The sequence below is a fragment of the Podarcis vaucheri genome (assembly GCF_965113315.1).
Source record: "Podarcis vaucheri genome assembly, chromosome: 4".
NCBI classification, from domain to species: domain Eukaryota; kingdom Metazoa; phylum Chordata; class Lepidosauria; order Squamata; family Lacertidae; genus Podarcis; species Podarcis vaucheri.
Genome location: NC_138762.1, coordinates 106,442,703 through 106,462,334, shown reverse-complemented (window position 1 = coordinate 106,462,334; position 19,632 = coordinate 106,442,703). Strand labels below are relative to the sequence as shown.

At 42.3% G+C, this 19,632-nt stretch overlaps 2 long non-coding RNA genes across 3 annotated transcripts in view; one reads left to right on the top strand and one right to left on the bottom strand.

Moving 5' to 3' along the window:
- The first annotated feature begins 2,079 nt into the window (after window positions 1-2,079).
- On the top strand, window positions 2,080-16,959 carry LOC309531741. Its single transcript, XR_014219410.1, has 5 exons — window positions 2,080-2,745; window positions 4,276-4,405; window positions 11,132-11,172; window positions 14,226-14,346; window positions 16,834-16,959. It is a non-coding gene; the product is annotated as an uncharacterized lncRNA (long non-coding RNA).
- The window catches only part of LOC309531733, a 113,112-nt gene continuing 102,200 nt past the window's right edge, over window positions 8,721-19,632 (bottom strand). The window contains exons 6-8 of one of the 2 annotated variants that reach the window (XR_014219397.1): window positions 17,904-18,032; window positions 15,490-15,523; window positions 8,721-8,769 (exon numbers count right to left, since the gene is read on the bottom strand). This is a non-coding gene — a long non-coding RNA (uncharacterized lncRNA). Of the gene's footprint in view, window positions 8,770-15,489; window positions 15,524-16,477; window positions 16,692-16,800; window positions 18,033-19,632 lie in introns of those variants that run through there. The other variant, XR_014219398.1, reaches the window with a different exon arrangement.

The window sequence follows — 19,632 nt, the reverse complement described above, 5'->3', positions numbered from 1 at the left end:
TTCATTAAAAAAGGGAGAAGTTTATTGGGAATTTTAAAAGAAAGTTATAAAACAACTCCTGGAGATAACTTTAAAGCTTCAGTTTTTGGCAGGCAGCACCATTGCTTAATCACAGTTGCCAAGGAATTAAAGAAAGGAATGTTGACCAGCAGAAAGAAATAGGGGAAGGTGGATGAAGGAACTTACCGGGGGTATGTTTGTTTAAGCACTTTCCTCTGTGCTGATGTTATTTCATTCATTCTGCTGCCTTTACAGAACAAAACACAATTGCCGGAGTGCACGCCACCCCAGTCTCCAAGCAGTGGAAGATTCCAGGGGCGCCAGGCACTTCAGGGTCTGTGTTTGTTCTGCTCCCACAGGGTCCAGTTATTTAGTGACAGCAAATCTGTGTATTAGTATTAGGTAGAAGGAATAATAATGCTGCTCCTCTAAGAAAAGGTAGTACCTTTCTAGACCTCAAGGCAGGCTGGGAGATGAAGGCACAGTAATATTCTAGTATCTATTGGCTCTGCTTCCTCTCTCTTTTGCAACCTAGTTCTGTTTTAGTTCTTGCAAGCCCAGGAAGCGGGGTAAAGTCACTCATTCTTACAGAACTTCACAAAGAGCTTCCTAACCACATTCATTCAGAGCCATATGAGGAAGTACCTCTACATGTGCCTTGTGAACGTCAATAAAATACACGTTTGAGAGCTTTGTGGAGTTTTGTTTATACTCTCCAGATTGAGAGAAGCCTTAGGACGGAATAGTGTTTCCTTTTGGAAATGAAGCAGAGCGGAGACTGTGGTGTCTTTATGATATATGGTTTATTTACACATATATATAACCTGAGCCTGTGATGGAGGGCTTCACAGCATTAACACCCCAAAAGGGTCTTTTTTCTCCCTTAGCCATAGCCTGGAATTCAAGCAGAGAATAAGCATTGCACTCTGATCCTCTGCTAGCTGCTTTTTTCCAGCTTCTAGCTTGCATAACAGCAAATTCTGCCCTCAAACTCAGGTATTGTCCTTCTTACTGAGGGCCCAACCATTTTCGGTCTGACACAGAGCTCCCTTTCATTTGTTCTCTTAATGGCCCATCACCCAGACAGTTACCTCATCAGGAAACTAGCCTGGTTTGTTTGGTTTTTAACACTTGCTAGAATTAGAGGGGTCTGGCACCCACAAACTCATAACATTATGTTTTACTCAGAAGTAACATCCTTGAAATAAATGAGGTTTCCTTCCTACTGAGCCAAAACGGTGAATTTGCGGTCCCCTCAGCAATTTTCTATGCCCTTCACAACCACTACTGTTCATTGGTCATCACTGAGCTGTTCTTTATTAGTATACAGTAAACATAAAATAAAAATATAAAATACAGAATGAATCAACAAATACAACGATAAAATAATTAAACACCTCATAGCTGCAGCAAGTTAAAATTCCTGGAAACCACACTTTAACACATGGGAAACTTTAGTGATGAATGTTGGCGAACCGTTTTGTGTGTGTATATGTATTTTGCTGAGAGTTGTGAAACAGCACATATCTGCTGCTTGCTGCTGTGTATTTGTATCGTTATTTTCCTCCAAGGTCCTGAAGGCAATTTCCCTTCCCACTTTTATTTTCACAACAGCTCCGTGAAGTAGGCTAGGCTGAGAGTTAGTAGCTGGCATGCCAAATTTGTGAAACTGAGCATGCTTAAGAGTGTTTTTCGCTTATAAAGTAGTAGCATGTTGTTGTTTTTACAATGTATGCATGAAGGAAGGCACTGAGAATTACCATATTTTTTGCTCTATAAGACTCACTTTTTCTCTCTTAAAAAGTAAGGGGAAATGTGTGTGCATCTTATGGAGCAAATGCAGGCTGCGCAGCTATTCCAGAAGCCAGAACAGCAAGAGGGATTGCTGCTTTCACTGCGCAGCGATCCCTCTTGCTGTTCTGGCTTCTGAGATTCAGAATATATTTTTTCTTGTTTTCCTCCTCCAAAAACTAGGTGCGTCTTGTGGTCTGGTGCGTCTTATAGAGCGAAAAATACGGTAATATGCTGCTGAGATAGGGCAGGGGTAGAATTGAATAGGTGTTTGGACCCTGAAGAGGTGTGCATTAACAGAAGCTACATTAGCTATCTGCAATTTGTGTGTGTGTGTAACTTTAAAAGGCTGAAGGTGACCTACCATATCAGCAACAAAGAGATTGATTTGACTCCCTTCTGAGAAGGTGTTGAAAAATAGCAAATGCTGTAGTTTGGACTGCTCTGCAGAGTTCTTGGCTATTATATGAGTCAGAGCAGGTATAAGTGTGTCGTCCTCTACTCCCTCCCCCACCCCACCAAAGTTAAAAGGGAAAATGTGATTTTAGCAGGCAGCATTTATTAATATCACAGAAGCTTCGTAATAAGTACTTGAATAGATGCCAAGCCTGCCATTTTTTGTAAGTAGCAGCAGACGAAATGTTCTTTTGAAGCCATGTTCATATAATATATGCCTAGTCCAAAAAGGAATTTAAAGCAAATTTGAAAGGCCCCACTGAGGCAAAATATGGGTAGGAATTTCAATAGGACTGTTAAAAGGACTTCAGTAATATTTGTTAGGTCGTGGTCTCTCTTCTCTTCTCTTCTCTTCTCTTCTCTTCTCTTCTCTTTCAAAACATACCCAAAGGAAAAGTGATCCCTACAGCAGAAGTGAAGTCAGGGTTAAATGACATGCAATAAAGAAAGAGAACATGGACAGTAGAAAGCAACAGACCAGCACAACCTAATACAAAAGTAAGTAAGTAAGAAATGAAGCACCATTTGTTTTCAGAGTAGCAATAGCACTTGGTTTCTTGGTTTGTTTGTTTGTTTGTTTGTTAGATACCCCACCTTTTCTCCCAAAGGGAGGCAATAGATATCCAAGGTGTGTCTATGTTATAAATGTCTACCTGGCTCCTCCTCATCCCTTGTGTTTTGTTTCATTGCCCTTCTGTTTTACTTCCCTATTGTGAAAAGGGGCGTGGATAAATTTCAAACAGTGTTTTCTTTTTAAAGCTACAATCAGTTTAGAACTACTTCAGTAAGACAGCAAGAGAGGGATGCTCACCCAAGCCTCTAATTTTAGAGGAGATTGTTTCTAGGTGAATTCCTAGCCAAATTTTGGGGCAGGGGAATGATTTGTGGGTGGCGCTATGGGTTAAACCAGGGGTCTGCAACCCGCAGCTCCGGAGCCGCATGTGGCTCTTTTACACCTTTGCCGCAGCTCCAGGGCGGATACTAGAGAGGGGAGGAGGCGCATTGTGCGCCCCGACACTCCTCACTGTGGCGGGCGCTGTACTGGCTGTGAAGTCGCATGGGGGCGGTGCATGCGTTAGTCACGCACCGTCCCAACGTCACCTTCCCGCCCGCTGTTAGATCGCGGCTCCGGAGATATATTTGTTTTAAATGTCGCAATGGTTTTGCAGCTCCCAGTTTTTTCCCCTCAGAAACGGGTCCAAGTGGCTCTTTTTGTCTTAAAGGTTGCAGACCCCTGGGTTAAACCATAGAGCCTAGGGCTTGCTGATCAGAAGGTCGGCAGTTCGAATCCCCGCGACGGGGTGAGCTCCCGTTGCTCAGTCCCTGTTCCTGCCAACCTAGCAGTTTGAAAGCACACCAGTGCAAATAGATAAATAGGTTCCACTCTGGCGGGAAGGTAAACGGCGTTTCCGTGCACTGTTCTGGTTCGCCAGAAGCGGCTTAGTCCTGCTGGCCGCCACATGATCCAGAAGCTGTACGCCGGCTCCCTCGGCCAATAAAGCGAGATGAGCGCTGCAACCCCAGAGTCGGCCACGACTGGACCTAATGGTCAGGGTTACCTTTACCTTACTGTTTTCTAAGCTGAAGGTGAGCTAGATGTCATAGGTCTGCCCCTTCCCCATTCAGGTCATGCAGTGCTGAGTCTGGGAGTGTTGTTACAAGCAATCTGGACTGCCTAGTGTATGCACATCTACACACAGGCTGTGTATGCAAAGGCACATCCCCAGAAAGCCCCTTTGGCTGCTTTCTCATACCTGCCCAACTCACCCTCCGTCCCACCTGCTGCACCTGCCTGGAGTTTTGGCATTTGGGATGGGTGGGGAAGAAAGCCTCCCTGCTTACCATAACGTGAGGCCTAGGTTTTGGGGGCTGTGCCTTATCAAGCTGCTCGAAGTGGGAAGCATTTGGCTTAACCAAAGCTGAACTTAGCTTCTTTAGCTTCCTGTTCTTCTAATCTTCCCTGCAGATATTATGAATAAATAGTGGCCTTGGTTCACCCCATTGTCTGTGTCTCTTTTCTTACGTTAGGTTGCAACACAAGTGCTGGTCACTGTAGCCACAAGGGCATCAGAATTACCTTGCCAAAGCCCACCTAATCCGACGTTCATTTCTGAAAGTTTGCAGGGGCTGTTATGCCATTCCATGCACACGAAATGTTGTAAGTAGACTATTGATTTCTGGTTGAATAGTATGTTGTTCTGAAGAGGATAAATGAGTTTGGCATTCTTACACGTTTGTTCTTTCTCAGAAGAGAAATCATTAATTTAGTGTATGTATGATGCAGTCTCAATATCTCAGGAGCAAGATGACAAATCTGAACCAAATTTGGTACAGAGGCCACTTGTAGCACAAGGAAAAACAGATTAGTTTTTGCTACCAGGAAAGGTAGAAATTGGAGTTTATGGGAGTGTGTGTGAATATCTCTGCAACTAATGTTCTGACATGCCATTTCATAAGCAAGGTACCGTATTTTTTGCTCTATCAGACTCACTTTTTCCCTCCTAAAAAGTAAGGGGAAATGTGTGTGTGTCTTATGGAGCGAATGCAGGCTGCGCAACTATCCCAGAATCCAGAACAGCAAGAGGGATTGCTGCTTTCACTGCGCAGCGATCCCTCTTGCTGTTCTGGCTTCTGGGATTCAGAATATTTTTTTTTCTTGTTTTCCTCCTCCAAAAACTAGGTGCGTCTTGTGGTCTGGTGCGTCTTATGGAGCGAAAAATACGTAGTTATTAGATCCTCAAACACTGGTGCAAATTTCGATGGAAATGACCTGCTACAGCCTTCAGGAACCTGGTGCCCTCCAGATGTTTTAGACTACACTTCTCATCAGCCTCAGCTTCCATGTCTCAGCTTGCAGTGACTAGAAAGCACCACCATTGCCACATTCCTTGAAAACTGCAACTAGATGCAGAGGCATGTTAAGAATTTTGTCAGAAGTTTCAATTAGTGTATCGACTGCCATCCCTTTCCTGAATAATTATATGGACATAAAGATGGCTATGGGGCAAACATCCTAACACAGAGAAGGTGATAGACTATATGGAATTGGCAGAAATGACTGGCAGAATCCGGGACCAGGAAGAAGAGTCGATGGAAGAAGATTGGAAGAAATTTAAAGATTGCTTACAGAAATATTGTAAAATTAATGAATGTTAGAATGATGTTGGATAGAAATTAAGTGGTTTCTAGCTGTAATGCTTTAAGAGAATATGAAACAAAGCTCTATAAATGGGTAAAAGCTTAAGGGTAAGGATTTGCTGAACTAATAAATTTAAGTGGAATACAAAAAAGGGAGGTATGAGGAGTTCCGGGGAAATAAGCTTAAGGAAAATAAGAAATGGAAAATTAATGTGTTTTTAACTGTTTTTATTTTGCATTTTTCTTTTTATTTTTCCATTTTTATTGTAATGTATGAAAAAATCTTAATAAATATCTTTTTAAAAAAACACACATCCTAACACACACACTCCAAAATCCTGGGTAGCCTTACAGACAATTTTATTTGCAGTTTTCAATGAGCGCAGAATATGTCACACTACCTAGCTGCTGCAAAAAGCTATAAACTTACTTACTTACTTGCAAAAAAAAAAAAAAAAAAAAGGAACTGGAGAAGTCCTTGGACCAGCTTTTGAAAATGCAATGTATGTTTGAGTGAACCATGCTTTGGAAAGTTTCATAAACATACGGTCTAATCCACATGTCTGTGTTATGATCCAAGTGTGGTCCAGGCAGATACAGAATGCGAGATTAAAACTGAAATCTTCCCCATCTCTACTCAAAATCTTTACCCCAAAGCACTGGGATTGGAGCGCTGGTAAAATAATTATCTCTGATTACACGCTGGATCTGTCAGTCATCAAGGCGCTCCCCCACCTGCCTCCTGGTCCTGGCATTATTCTTAATTGTAGAGACAGAAGTTTTGCTTTTGCAAAGCTTCTTCTTCTCTCCCTTCTCATCACACCCTGGTCTTTTTCCTTAAGGGGTAAGCTTAAATGCAGAATATCACTTCTTTGCAGACACTACTCCGTAATTTTTTTTTTGGGGGGGGGGGGTCTGTGTCTGAGTCCTGGAGGTGCTTTGAGGCACTTTAGGGGATCACTGCTGCAAGCTGCCTCATATAGGCCCCATCTCAAAGAAGCCAAAAAATCTCCCAGAGGTACCCTGCTCCAGTTTGGGGTTCATGCAAAGCCATTGCACACCCCTAAAAGATACCATATGTTTCTGTTTATCTATTTAGATATCACAGCAAATAGACCTCAATTTCTATTCAAAGCCTTCACTAAATCTTATAGTAGGGAGTTCCATTAACTGAGTAAGTTGGGAAAATAGAAAGTTGCAATATACTAACACAGGTCACTGTTCCATCTAAGTATTGTCTACACGGAGGGTTTATCCAAACCTCCCTTTGCCCACCACTTTCCCCCAGGGAAACCCAATCTTCAGCACTGAATTGGAACAAATGGCAATTGGGTTTTCTGCGGATTGCCATTTGTTCCGATTTAGCACTAAAGAGCAGGTTTTCCAGGGTAAAGTGGCAGGGTAAAGGCAAAACCGCTCAGATCCATGCCTAGAAAGCACAGGTCAAGCAGAAAACTGCTCAGAAACATGCCTCCTAGACACTGGACAAGTGGAGGTGTAGATAAGCCGTCTCCAGATTTTAAGACAAGGCCTTTCCAGATTTGCCTGGAGGTGCCAGGGATTAAATTTGGGACCTTTTGTATGCAAAGCATGCATTCTACTATTGACCTATGGCTACAATCTTTTGTCATCTGTGAAGCTCTTTTTAACCAGCTTCATCGATTGACCCTAAGCTCTAGTCCACACAATGCCCAGGTAAGCAGGTCTTTCAAAGAATCTCTTGCTAGTGGCAGTCCTCTGTAGCACCAGCTGGTCTCTTAAGCCTCTCTTTCCAAATGTAACTGCAAGATACAGTGCTATTTCATTGACCTCACTGAACTGACACAAATTTCCTATTAGTGAAAGCTTTTAGAAACATACAGAAGAACGAGATGACTGTCAAAATCAGACTTTGGTCTGAAGAGTTTTTTCTGTGAGAATGCCTTTCATCACATGCACACCTTGTATTTTCCTAGAAATGTTTTTGAGGCTTTTTATTAGTTCATCTTGGGTGAACACTAAACTAGAAGAAAAGTTGGCCTGTGAGTAATGAAAGGTGATGGAATCTGTATGCACTGTGAAATGCATTTTTCCTGGGGTTTATAGAGCAATTGAAGCTCATGTTGTTGCAAATCTGATGCAAGCACAGCACTAAATAAGATCTTCTCTGAAACAGCCTCCTATGTCAATAGATGAGCACATAAAAGAATGAGAATAAGAATTTTGGAACTGAATGGAAATCAAGCCATCCTTTTTCTAAACATGAAAGGTGGGGAAAGGAATATTGTGGCCTCCCTGCCCTATATTGTAACAGGCCAAGTAATAGATTGCCAACAAACCATGATGTTTCGTGTATGCCATGTTCTTGATCAACCATATGTGGCTTCTGGACTGCCTTGAAATTATGAGGTGGAGAGGCCTATACTTCTTGCAACCTATAATGCTCTGTAGGAACCCCCCCCCAAACCCACCTAATTATTAATCCATATTCCCACCACAGCAAAAAGTAGATGTGAGGAGGGGATTGTGTTTCCTTGAGAATTTGTCGAATTGCAGCCATATTCCCCTGCGAGTGGAAGGAGGCACTTTTGAATTTTCCGAGCATGACTGAAATGGCACGCTAGCCACAGAACATGCAAGCTGCTTCCCAGAGACACTATGGATTCTACCATTGTGGGTCCCATGGGTCTACAACCTAATCAGAGATTCAGACATCTAAAATAGCAGTGCCCACAGTGGTGGTGGTGTTTATAGTTCTCCCAAAATGTCCTTACCTGAATGATTCCATTTCTGTTTACTATCTACCAAAATCAGCTGATAGCAGCAGCAGTCAGTGGAAACTGTGAAGAGTGTTCAAGTTGTTCTCTGTAGAATCTGCACTGTCAGCTCCACTGTCTATCTGACTGAATGAATGTGTAAACCGATGAACCCATTTGTTTCTATGGCACAAGGCAACTTTTCTGGATATGCTGATTTGTGGTACTTAACTAGCCAGCCAAAGTCATTATCCTGACAAAGGAGCTGGTTTGGCAAACTTCCTCTGATGCAGTCTACACTCACAGATACAGGATTGCAGGCATGGAAGAGGTTCCAGGGTTTCATCCAGACTGATCCCCCCCCCAAATTTATAACATGGCAATAGCCAAGCCTCTCTCCATCTTACACTACATGCTGCCTTGCTGGAGAAGCATGGGAAAGATGCAGAATGTGGTGTTGGGCACAAACGTTACTTTCCTGAGAACTTCAGATAGCTAGCTAGAGTAAATAGCAAATTTCTCACCTTTGGGGCTATCAAATTCTATCTGAAAATTTGTATGAGCAACGCCTCCAGAAATTTACGAAACCAGAGGGGTGGTTGAATAAGTTGTCGATTGGGTCGGGGAGCGCTTCATGGTCCTTGCTCTCCTATGATGAACAATCCAGAATAAAATATGTACAACAACAAAAACTGCTGAATAAATTATGCGAATTAGATATATTTTACAAATGTGTTCAATTGGCATTTAGACAAGGTACAAAATTTAGCTTTTCTTGATACAGAATTTAGACTGCCTTGGGGAAGAATTTTATTTCTATTTGTTTTAGCATAGCCTACAAAGCTTGATGAATGGTTCCTGAAAAGATTCCAGTTTGCAAATGCATTTATAGCTTTTTGTATGACTCCTTTTAAATAGGTTTCCAGCTAATAAAGTCTTAGTGCTGCTATCACTACACTTTGGAGATGAAAATGCTGGAAAGGAAATGAAGAGTTGGGTAAATTATTAAAGACAACCTTAAAATCCATTGTCTTTCACACATGGGAAAGTGTGTCTGGATACAGCATCTAAGATTTTGCATATCAAATCCTTTCAATAACAAGATGCTGCTGGAGGAAGTGCAAATCTTTACAGCTCAAGATTTTTGCTGTAAATTTGTCAAATTCCAAAGCATCATCATAAATATAATTGAACAAGAACGACAGTCTGTGTTTCTATTTATTTTTTACATTTAGCACATCAAGCTGTTTTAACTTAAACAATAGAGGCAGGACTGTATAGTTTAAAGCAGAATCTTAAAGAAATGCAGTGACTTTCTCTTGCTGGATTGCGTGGACCCCTCCTTCATGTTTTTTCTGCATTTTCAATATATTTTCAATTTGCTTCCTTATCTTCTGACAGTTCTTCTGTGATATATATGTAACCTCATCCATAGATAGGAAGATAGATATATACATATTTGCATGAGGTTACATAATGTCAGACCCTAGTTCTGTACTGCCAACAAAGACACACTGAAATGGATTAATTCTTTCTATTTCATGCTGGAGCTCTTACTTTGTGCAACTCGAAAGAAAAAGGAGTGATATTTTCATCTACTGCAGCTCTTTAGGGATGCTAGACAGAATGTTTTTAGAGCCATAGGACCAATGTATTGCTGGCACACATAGTATTGTTATTTGTTTGTGGGTGCCAGGCATGTAATCCTTGTTCCCCACAAGTGTTAAGAGCTAATTAAGCCAGACTTGCTGGAGGAGACTCTTGAGAGTCCCATGGACTGCAAGAAGATCAAACCTATCCATTCTTAAGGAAATCAGCCCTGAGTGCTCACTGGAAGGACAGATCCTGAAGCTGAGGCTCTAATACTTTGGCCACCTCATGAGAAGAGAAGACTCCCTGGAAAAGACCCTGATGTTGGGAAAGATGGAGGGCACAAGGAGAAGGGGACGACAGAGGACGAGATGGCTGGATAGTGTTCTCAAAGCTACCAGCATGAGTTTGACCAAACTGCAGGAGGCAGTGGAAGACAGCAGTGCCTGGAGTGCTCTGGTCCAGGGGGTCACGAAGAGTCGGACACGACTAAACGACTAAACAACAACAGCTTCCAGTGTTCAGGTAATCACCTGGGTGATAGGTCATTAAGAGAACAAATGAAAGGGTGCTCTGTGGCAGAGAATAAATGGGTGGGGACCCTTTTCCATCTCTTAGTTCATTTTCTCTTTCATGCAAAAAGTCCAAAATGAATTTCCAATCCTTAATAAACGCAAAGCAAGGAACATTTCAATCAAACAGTTCGCCTTATCAAAGTTTGTTTAACTGGCCCCAAGTTTTGTGGCACTTTTTTCAGCATGTGGAAAGTTAATCTGGTCCACCTCCAAGAATTCAGACAGTAGACAGTTTTTTGGATGTCCAGATTATTAATGGAGATTGCAGTTTGCTCCACAATGTCCTGGCAGGCCTTGATGTCTCTAGAGGCCTGCTTCCTAGTGTAGCGAAAGAACCAACATGGACTACTCCGAAGCCTACTGTGGATTCAGTGATTCTTCCTTCCCCCCTGAGTTCCCTGGTTATATTTATTCCCCATAAACAGATCCCCAAATCCATAACTGCTGATATCAGTATTTCCAGAATGCTACAATTTTAAAGGTATCTTGAATGTATAAAGTGTGGTGGTAACAAGCATAATTGCAAATACATAAATGGTTTGGTGCTGATCCGTTCGCCTTGTGTAATATTTGAAATGGCCTTTAGCTATTTGAAACTAATCCTAGTTGTGACCTATTTCTTCCAGCACTGAATAAGCTTTCAATATGTTAATGATCACACCAATGCCCTATCCTGTTTTGTCCTTTAATTTGCTCTCTTCTGCTGCTTTCCCTTTCTTCATCACTACCTCCTCTAGCCTTTTGATGGCCCATCTTTCTTCCCTCCCCTTCTTTTCCTTTCTTTTCCTTCCCCACCCCGTGCCTTATCCTCTCCCCTCTAATCTCCCTTCTCATTCTCTCCTTTAGATATTTCCAAGTAGTATCAGTGCTCACCCTTTAAGCACAATGTAAGTACCACATTAAAAGTCTATTACTGGTAATGGAGTTAATGTAAAAGTGCAGATTACCTATAATTAATGGCAAAGTAATTCCATGTCTGATCCGATGTAATGAAACACTATTTTAATTTAAATATATTGGACATCCACTAAGCCATCAAAAGAGATGCTGTGTCTCAAGTCACTTAGAAACATATTCAGTCAGTATGAAGTCTTCAGATCTTTGGCCGAGATCACCTTTGAAACTTGGCAGTAACTGCAGGACACTCTTGTATCTTGGCTGCCCGCTGACCCTCAGGTGCGTAAAGGCTATGGCAGATTGTAACTTAGATTTATTTCAGCTATTGTGATAGAAATCCTGGAAGCTATCACTGCGGCAGGCAATTTTATTTTCATTCTTGAGTTACGAGTCTGAGAGGGGATCAAGGCATAATTATGCTAGACACACAGAATATCAATCTGTACTGTAGTATACATGCCCGGGTTGATGCTTTCACCCCAAAGCATAAATTATGAGTTCTGGGAATGTATCTAAGTTGTGTGGTCCACATGACCTCTGCATGCGAACGCCTTCTGGGTGTTCAAAAATATATATCAAAAAATCACCGCAGCTTATCTCCTTCTGGTTAGCTTTCTCTCAACCAACCTGACTGTCCCAGGATGGCTCCCTTTCTCTCTTGATCTTTCATTTCAGATCCCAGACATAAAAAAAGGTGAAAGGAATGTAGAATTTCTGCTGCTGCTGGGATACCAGGCAGCCATATCAGGAGGCTGGCAGAGAAGTGCTTCAGGCAGAGAGGTCAAGAAAGCTCTTGCAGTCAAAATCTGGCACCCTATCCTCTAAATATTTCTTATTTTCACAATAATTTCTTTTGGAACATTTCCCTTTTTAATGGATATTCTCAGTTGTGTGTCAAGGCCAAGTGCACCCCCCCCCATTTTTTTTTTTAAAAAAACACACTCATTGACACAGTATTTTAGTTTAAAGGTTGATGGGCAAAATTTAGGCCACAACTTTATTGATTACGGAAACGTGACTGGTATTGGCTTAGGCATTGGCAAAAACTATATCTGACTCCTGCCTCCCGTGCAGGAAGTCTGTATGGGTAAACCACCAAAAGAGGGAGTTCCATCAATGGCGACCAACTGAAGCTCACCCCGGGGCTCCCGCTGGGTCCTGGCATGGGCCCAGGCCCCCAAGTGGACTTCGGATGAAATCCAGACCTACGGATTCCTTTAACGGAATACCCTTGTACATGGAGGGGCAGGTGATGGCCGCACCTCCCCTCCCCTACACCTCACAAAGCCAACGCCTAGCTGCCAAACCTTACAAAGTTGTGACGATTGCTAAGAGGTAGGCGAAAACCAAATGACCAGTGCCAATCTGCCAAATGGGAAAAATTCCTACCCGGACCCTGTTCCAAAACAGGTGGCCAAAAAACGTCCAGAGCAAGGCCAAAGCAAACACCTAAAATGAGGGCGGGTGGGCAGGTGTTGGCGGCATGAAGCCAGGTGAAAGCCCCAGCGATGCACCACCGTCTTTTAAACGCCCCCACAATCACACCATCACTCTCTGATTGGCCAATTGGCTGTGCTGTGACCGTGGGGCCATCACGTGGCTCGGGCTCATCCCCCACCCCCACCCCACAGGTGGGAGGGGGGCACCCTGGACCCACGCGCAACGTGGACCCTTGATTAGGAGGATCCGATTAAGTCCTTTTATAAATATAGGATTATTATTATTATTATTATTATTATTATTATTATTATTATTATTATTTTGTGACCCGTTGGCTCGGCACCCTGTGTGGGGGAACCACCCACACGACCCTAAATCCGGCAGTAACCTTGGTACATGGCTATCTGGGATTGCCATATCTTTGGATGCCAGCATTCTCCAAGAGAACTTCCACAATTTGCTGACATGTGGCCTGCTATTCTTTAACAATGGTAGTAATTGGGGTTGTGCACCAAAAACAAGGGACGCGGGTGGCGCTGTGGTCTAAACTACAGAGCCAAGGACTTGCCGATCAGAAGGTCAGCGGTTCGAATCCCCGCGATGGGGTGAGCTCCCGTTGCTCATTCCCTGCTCCTGCCAACCTAGCAGTCCAAAAGCACATCAAAGTGCAAGTAGATAAATAGGTACCGCTCCAGTGGAAAGGTAAACGGCATTTCCGTGTGCTGCTCTGGTTTGCCAGAAGCGGCTTAGTCATGCTGGCTACATGACCCGGAAGCTGTATGCCAGCTCCCTCGGCCAATAAAGCGAGATGAGCACCACAACCTCAGAGTCGTTCACGACTGGACCTAATGGTCAGGGGTACATTTACCTTTACCTTACCAAAAACAAAGATCAATTCAGATCTCACATCAATGCAAATTCCCAGTTCCCCTGCTCCCTATGCTCTTCTTTATCATTGGTATCATTTGCAATCCCCATTCTTCTGCTCACAGAATGGTTTCATTTGACTTCAGTGACCATGCCATGTATCAAAACCAGATTGGCCATGTGGTGCTCTGATGTCACCACATTCCCTGCGGGATCCCTGGATGGCAGGAACCAACTGGAGAATAATAATAATAATAATAATAATAATAATAATAATAATAATAATTTATTTATATCCCGCCCTCCCCTGTTGAAGCAGGGCTCAGAGAATAAGGGCTCTGAAAACAAAGAACAGTGTTGGAGCTGCACCAGGGAAGGAATACATGACAGTGTTGCTGAAGTTAAATAAAACCATTCATCTGTCTTCAGTTTTAATTGGTGCCTATGAAGGGAAACGCAAACCCATGATGCTGAAACAATTGTCCTGCATCAGTAAGATTTCCCATTTTGCCACATTGCAGTGCAGTGGTTTCACTGCATCACAGTAGCAACTGGATTATACCCCTCATGAATATTTTTCATCCTTTTTTAGGACCCTCCCCCAAAGTGCTGAAAAGAAGGGAAGTTTGCCAAACTTTCCATACCTGTTTTTTGGGGGTGGGGGTGGGCGGTGGGGGTTCAGCTCTATTTATAATACTAGTAATTCATTGTGTAAAGCTAGGGTGGTTTTTCTCAGGTGATGGTGAGGGAAACAGCCTGTCAAGAAGTTCCTCTCCTTAAATGGACACTCCTAAACAGCGTCCATGAAATCTCGTTCACATTTTGAGCTGCGGGGAACTTCAGAAATTTAAATCAGGGTAGGTACTTGTTTTGATATTGCATTAGCCTTTACTACCTTGCTCTTCCTATATTTTAGGCTACTTAGTGACATTTCTCAACAGTTACAAACAGCAAAGGTTTGCATTCTTGGACATGCAATAACAAATCTGAGCATGTGACCTGTGTAGGCACAAAGAAGCTAAATCTGTCCTACACGTAAATTCTTTCCTCATAGTATTCTTCCTCTTTTCTCCCCCAGATTAAATTCTTGAGTTCTTGTTAACTGCACTAGGCTATAAATTATTAATATTAGAATTAATAGAGATCTGTTGCCAAGGGAGGAACAGAATAAAATGGTTTATATTGCACTCATTTGCACTTAGAAATTTCTCTTCTACCCTCATTCTATTTTTAGTCGACCCTCTTGAATATGCCACCTACTCATGTTGTCAGTGGCTTGATATTATCCCACCCCCCCACCCCCCTTCCCATGTGAAGATACTACCATGGTAATAAATTTCCCAGAAACTTTCATGTTTTTCTAACTATTATACCCAATAAGTATGCATTACATGCTATTAGCCTTACCAAGGTATTCTAATCTAACTGTTCTATACCACGTTCACATTAATATGCAAATGAGTCAGGGAATACGAAATTAAATGGAAATGGAAGTTGGAAGTTAATTGACATTTTTGTCACAAAAGCACCGAGAAACACTTTTTTATGGTTTAATGGCAAAGAGCTAATGTGTCATCCAAGGGAGGATTCCATCAATCTAAGCTAAGGCGATTTTGCCGAGATTCAGTGCAGAGAACTGCTTGGTATGCTATTGCCAGCTCTCCCCCAATGCAGGTGGTCCCATCACTGTAAACCTGCATTAAATTGCTGCCATCCATTATACACACTAGCTGCCTGGATTCCTGCCTAGCGCAGGCTTGCATAGGCCATCTATTCCTGTCAGAAATATGATATGTCAATGACAAAAGCTTAATTACACCATTAATTAATAGGACAATTTTCAAACTGCCTTGCAATGCAGTTTGACACTCATTAGTGCAATTTTTGAATAATTTCTCCCAGGGTGTGCTACTCCACAAAGTACATCTTAAAGGAAATGCAGAACTTCAGAATTATTATTTTTTAATAAATCAAGCAAAGCATACATTGCCTTGAATTACCTGTACTTTTTCTTTTCTTTAGACAACAGCAACACTGCAACAACATTGCAAAAGCATTTACATATGCTTCATCTATGTCTATATCTGCATGCTATCGTATAAATAACGACATAGTGTGTTGACAGAATTTTGCAAGGACTTGGAAATTGATTCAATAATTATGAAGAGAAAAGAGGTTTGGATTGACATCCAGGGCTTCTGGGAGAAAAAATCATTTTTGGATGTCCAATAAGAACCCCCCAAATTTTGGGTTTAATGAATTTCAGAATTTGTATAATAGGCTTTTTTTTTAAGTTACAACATTATAATTGAAATTTGTGATTCTTAAAAAAAAATCCTACATGTGCCATAGTATCATATAACTGTAGAGTTGGAAGGGATCCTTGGGGTCATCCAGTCCAGCCCCCTGCAATGCAGGAATCTCAACTAAAGCATCCATGACAGATGGCCATCCAACCTCTGCTTGAAAACCATCAAATTACCTTCTGAATTACCTTCTATTACCTTCTGAAGGAGTCAGTTCCACTGTTGAACTGCTCTTTACTGTCAGAAAGTCCTTCCCGATGTTTAGTAGGAATCTCCTTGCTTTTAACTTGAATCCTTTGGTTTGGGTCCTACCCTCCAGAGCAAGAGAAAACAAGCTTCCTCCATCTTCCATGTGACAGCCCTTTATATATTTTAAGAGGGTATGATATCTCCTCTCTGTCTCCTCTCATCCCCAACTCCCTTAACCGTTCCTCATAAGGCTTGGTTTCCAGGCCCTTTTATCATATTGGTTGCCCAATATCACATTGGTTGCCAAAGTCAGAGGACAATGTTCACACTCAGCTGATCATTTTTGGACTCAGTAAGTCAACATGCCAATCGGAAGGTCGGCAATTAAAATCCCCGCGACGGGGTGAGCTCCCGTTGCTCGGTCCCTGCTCCTGCCAACCTAGCAGTTCGAAAGCACATCAAAGTGCAAGTAGATAAATAGGTACCACTCTGGCGGGAAGGTAAACAGCACTTAAGTGCGCTGCTCTGGTTCACCAGAAGTGGCTTAGTCATGCTGGCCACATGACCCAGAAGCTGTCTGCAGACAAACGCCAACTCCCTCAGCCAGTAAAGAGAGATCAGCGCTGCAACCCCAGAGTCGTCTGCGATTGGAATTAACGGTCAGGGCTCCCTTTACCTTTAAATCAATATCATCAAGCCTCATTCTCCTGCAACCAAACAAACAAGGCAGAAAGTCTTAAGTTAACTGTAGTTTGCTGAAAACAAATCAGGAAACTGTGGTTAATAACTCCCAAACAAGGTAAGATTTAAACTTACTTTATGCTATGGTTTTCTATCTTGTCTCTTCAGGAAGCCATTGAACCCATTTTCGCTGTTCAGATGTAATGGAAACTATAGTTATCTGAAGCCTTCCTTGTATTAAATGTGACTTGTTTCCTGTCTTGTGCGAAGGGAAGAACAAAGGTGTGGTATGCAAGTGCCTAAGGCTTATTTTATATTTCTGCTTATAAGCTCAGATATGATAGTCCAAACATGGCCATATGCCCTAGAGAATTTTGATAAAGAATATGTGTAACCCTGCTCCATCTACTTAGGCTCCCTTTTCAGCCCCTTTATAAACTTTCACTAGTCCTCTGTTTTGCTGTTTATGCCCTGCAGTAACTAGGCATTCCTAATTGCATGAGCTGAGTGTCCAAAAAGACAACAGCATCAACAACAACTTTGCTAAAGTATGATGGATAGGCTGAAGACACGTTTTGGCACTGGGTTCATCTCTGTCTTCTGAATTGGTAATACAGCAGAAATTATTTACAGCTGAAATTGCACAATATGACTACTACCAAACACAAATTTAAAGAAGATTCTTGTTGACATCAGACCAAAGGTTAATCTTGCCCACCATTCTTGGTTTCTTTGCTTTTGTTTGTTTTCAGTGGTGATCAGCTGGCTTCTTCTGGAGAGCTTATTCACAGGCATGAAAAGAACCACCCTCCATTTTTATTTGCCCACAAATAAAAGGGCCAATGTTTGAGGCACACATGGGTGGAGCCAGAGGCAAAAATAGGAGGGGGAGCAGGTGCAATTTTTACCTTTGTATAGTGGAAGCTTCTGAACAAATTAACACAACCCTCTCTGCCCATCATCCAGACAAGCTAGAGGCATGATCACTTCTCAAGGACACAGTCCTGCCACGCAAAAACACTTAGGGTATGAAAGAGGGCCAGTGAGCTATATGGCCTGGAGAGTATTCCAAGGGCCAGGTGAGAAGCCTGGAGGGCCACACCTGGTCCCTGCACCTGAAATTTGCCACCCTTCCTGTTGATAAGAGGCTCTATTCAGCTGTCATGGCTAATTCATAAACTCCACAAGTTCCTCTCTTCTTTTGAAATAGTGACCTAAGTGAGCTGTCATCACCATACCTTGCAATAGGGAATTTACTACATGAATGATTCATTGTATGAAGAGGAATATCCTCTTGTTAGCTGTAGGGATGGAGAGATCAGTCTGTTTCTGATCCGTGTCAGTTTTCCGTGCATTCATTCATAAATCTGTGAAAACAGGACAGATCGGGGGTTTTTAAAATAAAAAACAACACTAAAATATGCATTGTTTTTATATGCATTTTCTACAAAATATGTTTTTTTACACTAAGGTACAGATTTATTTGCATGATATTTTATACTAAAGTATACATTTTAAATATGAATTTTGGGGCATGTTCTAATCTGTGTGTCCAGGAGGTATGAATTAGGTAAGTTCAGCTATAAATGCAGACTGAACAAAATCCTAGTCTGCTTTGAGCCTACTAGCAATGTAGTAACCCCACATTCTAGTAGTAAATAGAATTTGTTTCTTCACACATGTCATACGTTCTTGTTTACCATTTTACCTAGACACTTAACCCTAGATGCACATATATATTGAATTGGGAAGAGGGCAGAGCTTTTAGCCCCTTGCCAAACATAGTGTCTGATTCTTGCAACAGTCAAGTATTGTGCATGCTTTTGTGTAAAGCAACAACAATGTGTGAGATTCTGCAGAAAACTTCCGGTCGGTGCCAGCGCTTAATGGCGGTCCTACCTCCGAGCTCCGGAGAAGGACTGCTCCACAAGTTCGGGTCTTACCCGCTACGGCGAGCGGGGGACCCCTAAAATCTCAGGCGCTGAAGCCTGAGAACAAGGAGATTCGGTGGGCACCTTTGCGCCCCCCGGTACTGCGAAAGAGCCTTTTTAAAGGCTACGGAGCGGCATCGGGAGTGAGCGCGGTGCTGAGAGTCGTTACCCAGCCTGTGGAGTGAAGCCGCGTCACCATAAGCGGAGAGCGCCGATTCCTTCCTGAAAGAAAATTTGGACTGAATTCCCGTGAGTAGGAGCTGAAAACAACTGGGACCCTTTAAATTTTGAAAATCGGGCTAAAAGCGGGGAAATTAAATCAAGGAAGTCTGCCTCCCCCCGACTGCATGAAAGTGAAAGCAACGGAACTCTAAATCTGCATCCGTTGAAACTTGCTTTTTATATAACTAAACCGGACATTCAGACCTCAAATCTCCCCTCTAGCTAGCAGGGCAGAGGGGAGGTGAAAGAGACTGTAGTAACTGCACGATCTATTCAAAGTAAAAATCCTCTGCTGTCTCAGTTATTAAAAGTATGAAACGGTCTGCCTTTTAGGACATTAAGACACTGAACTGACTTCCTCCTGTAAAAGTGATATTGCGATACAAAGTTTACACAGCGCCTGGCTACAGTACTTTACAAGATGAAACAGTATATATTGGGAAACTGTGGCAATTTGTAGCTATAAGCCTCCAGCTATATTTGCTTCAACTGTGTTAAAAAACTTTTTATTTTCTACATCTTTGGATATTCTCCTTTGTCTTTGTACTTGGACATCTTATTTTTGGCCATTTTGATTTGCTCCCTCTAGAGGGTAAAGTAAAATTTGGCACAGCTTGGGACAGTGGAATTTTCCAACGGGGAATAGCTCCCGTGGGAAACGACCTTGACATGAGTGGCTCACAAGAAGAGATAGTTACAAGAGCCAAGACCAAGCAACAACAACAACAACAGCTGCAGCAACAGACAAAGAAAAGAGGCTCAATTTCAGGCGTAGCTACTGGATCTGCAGGAGCAACAGGACAAGAAAAAGGGA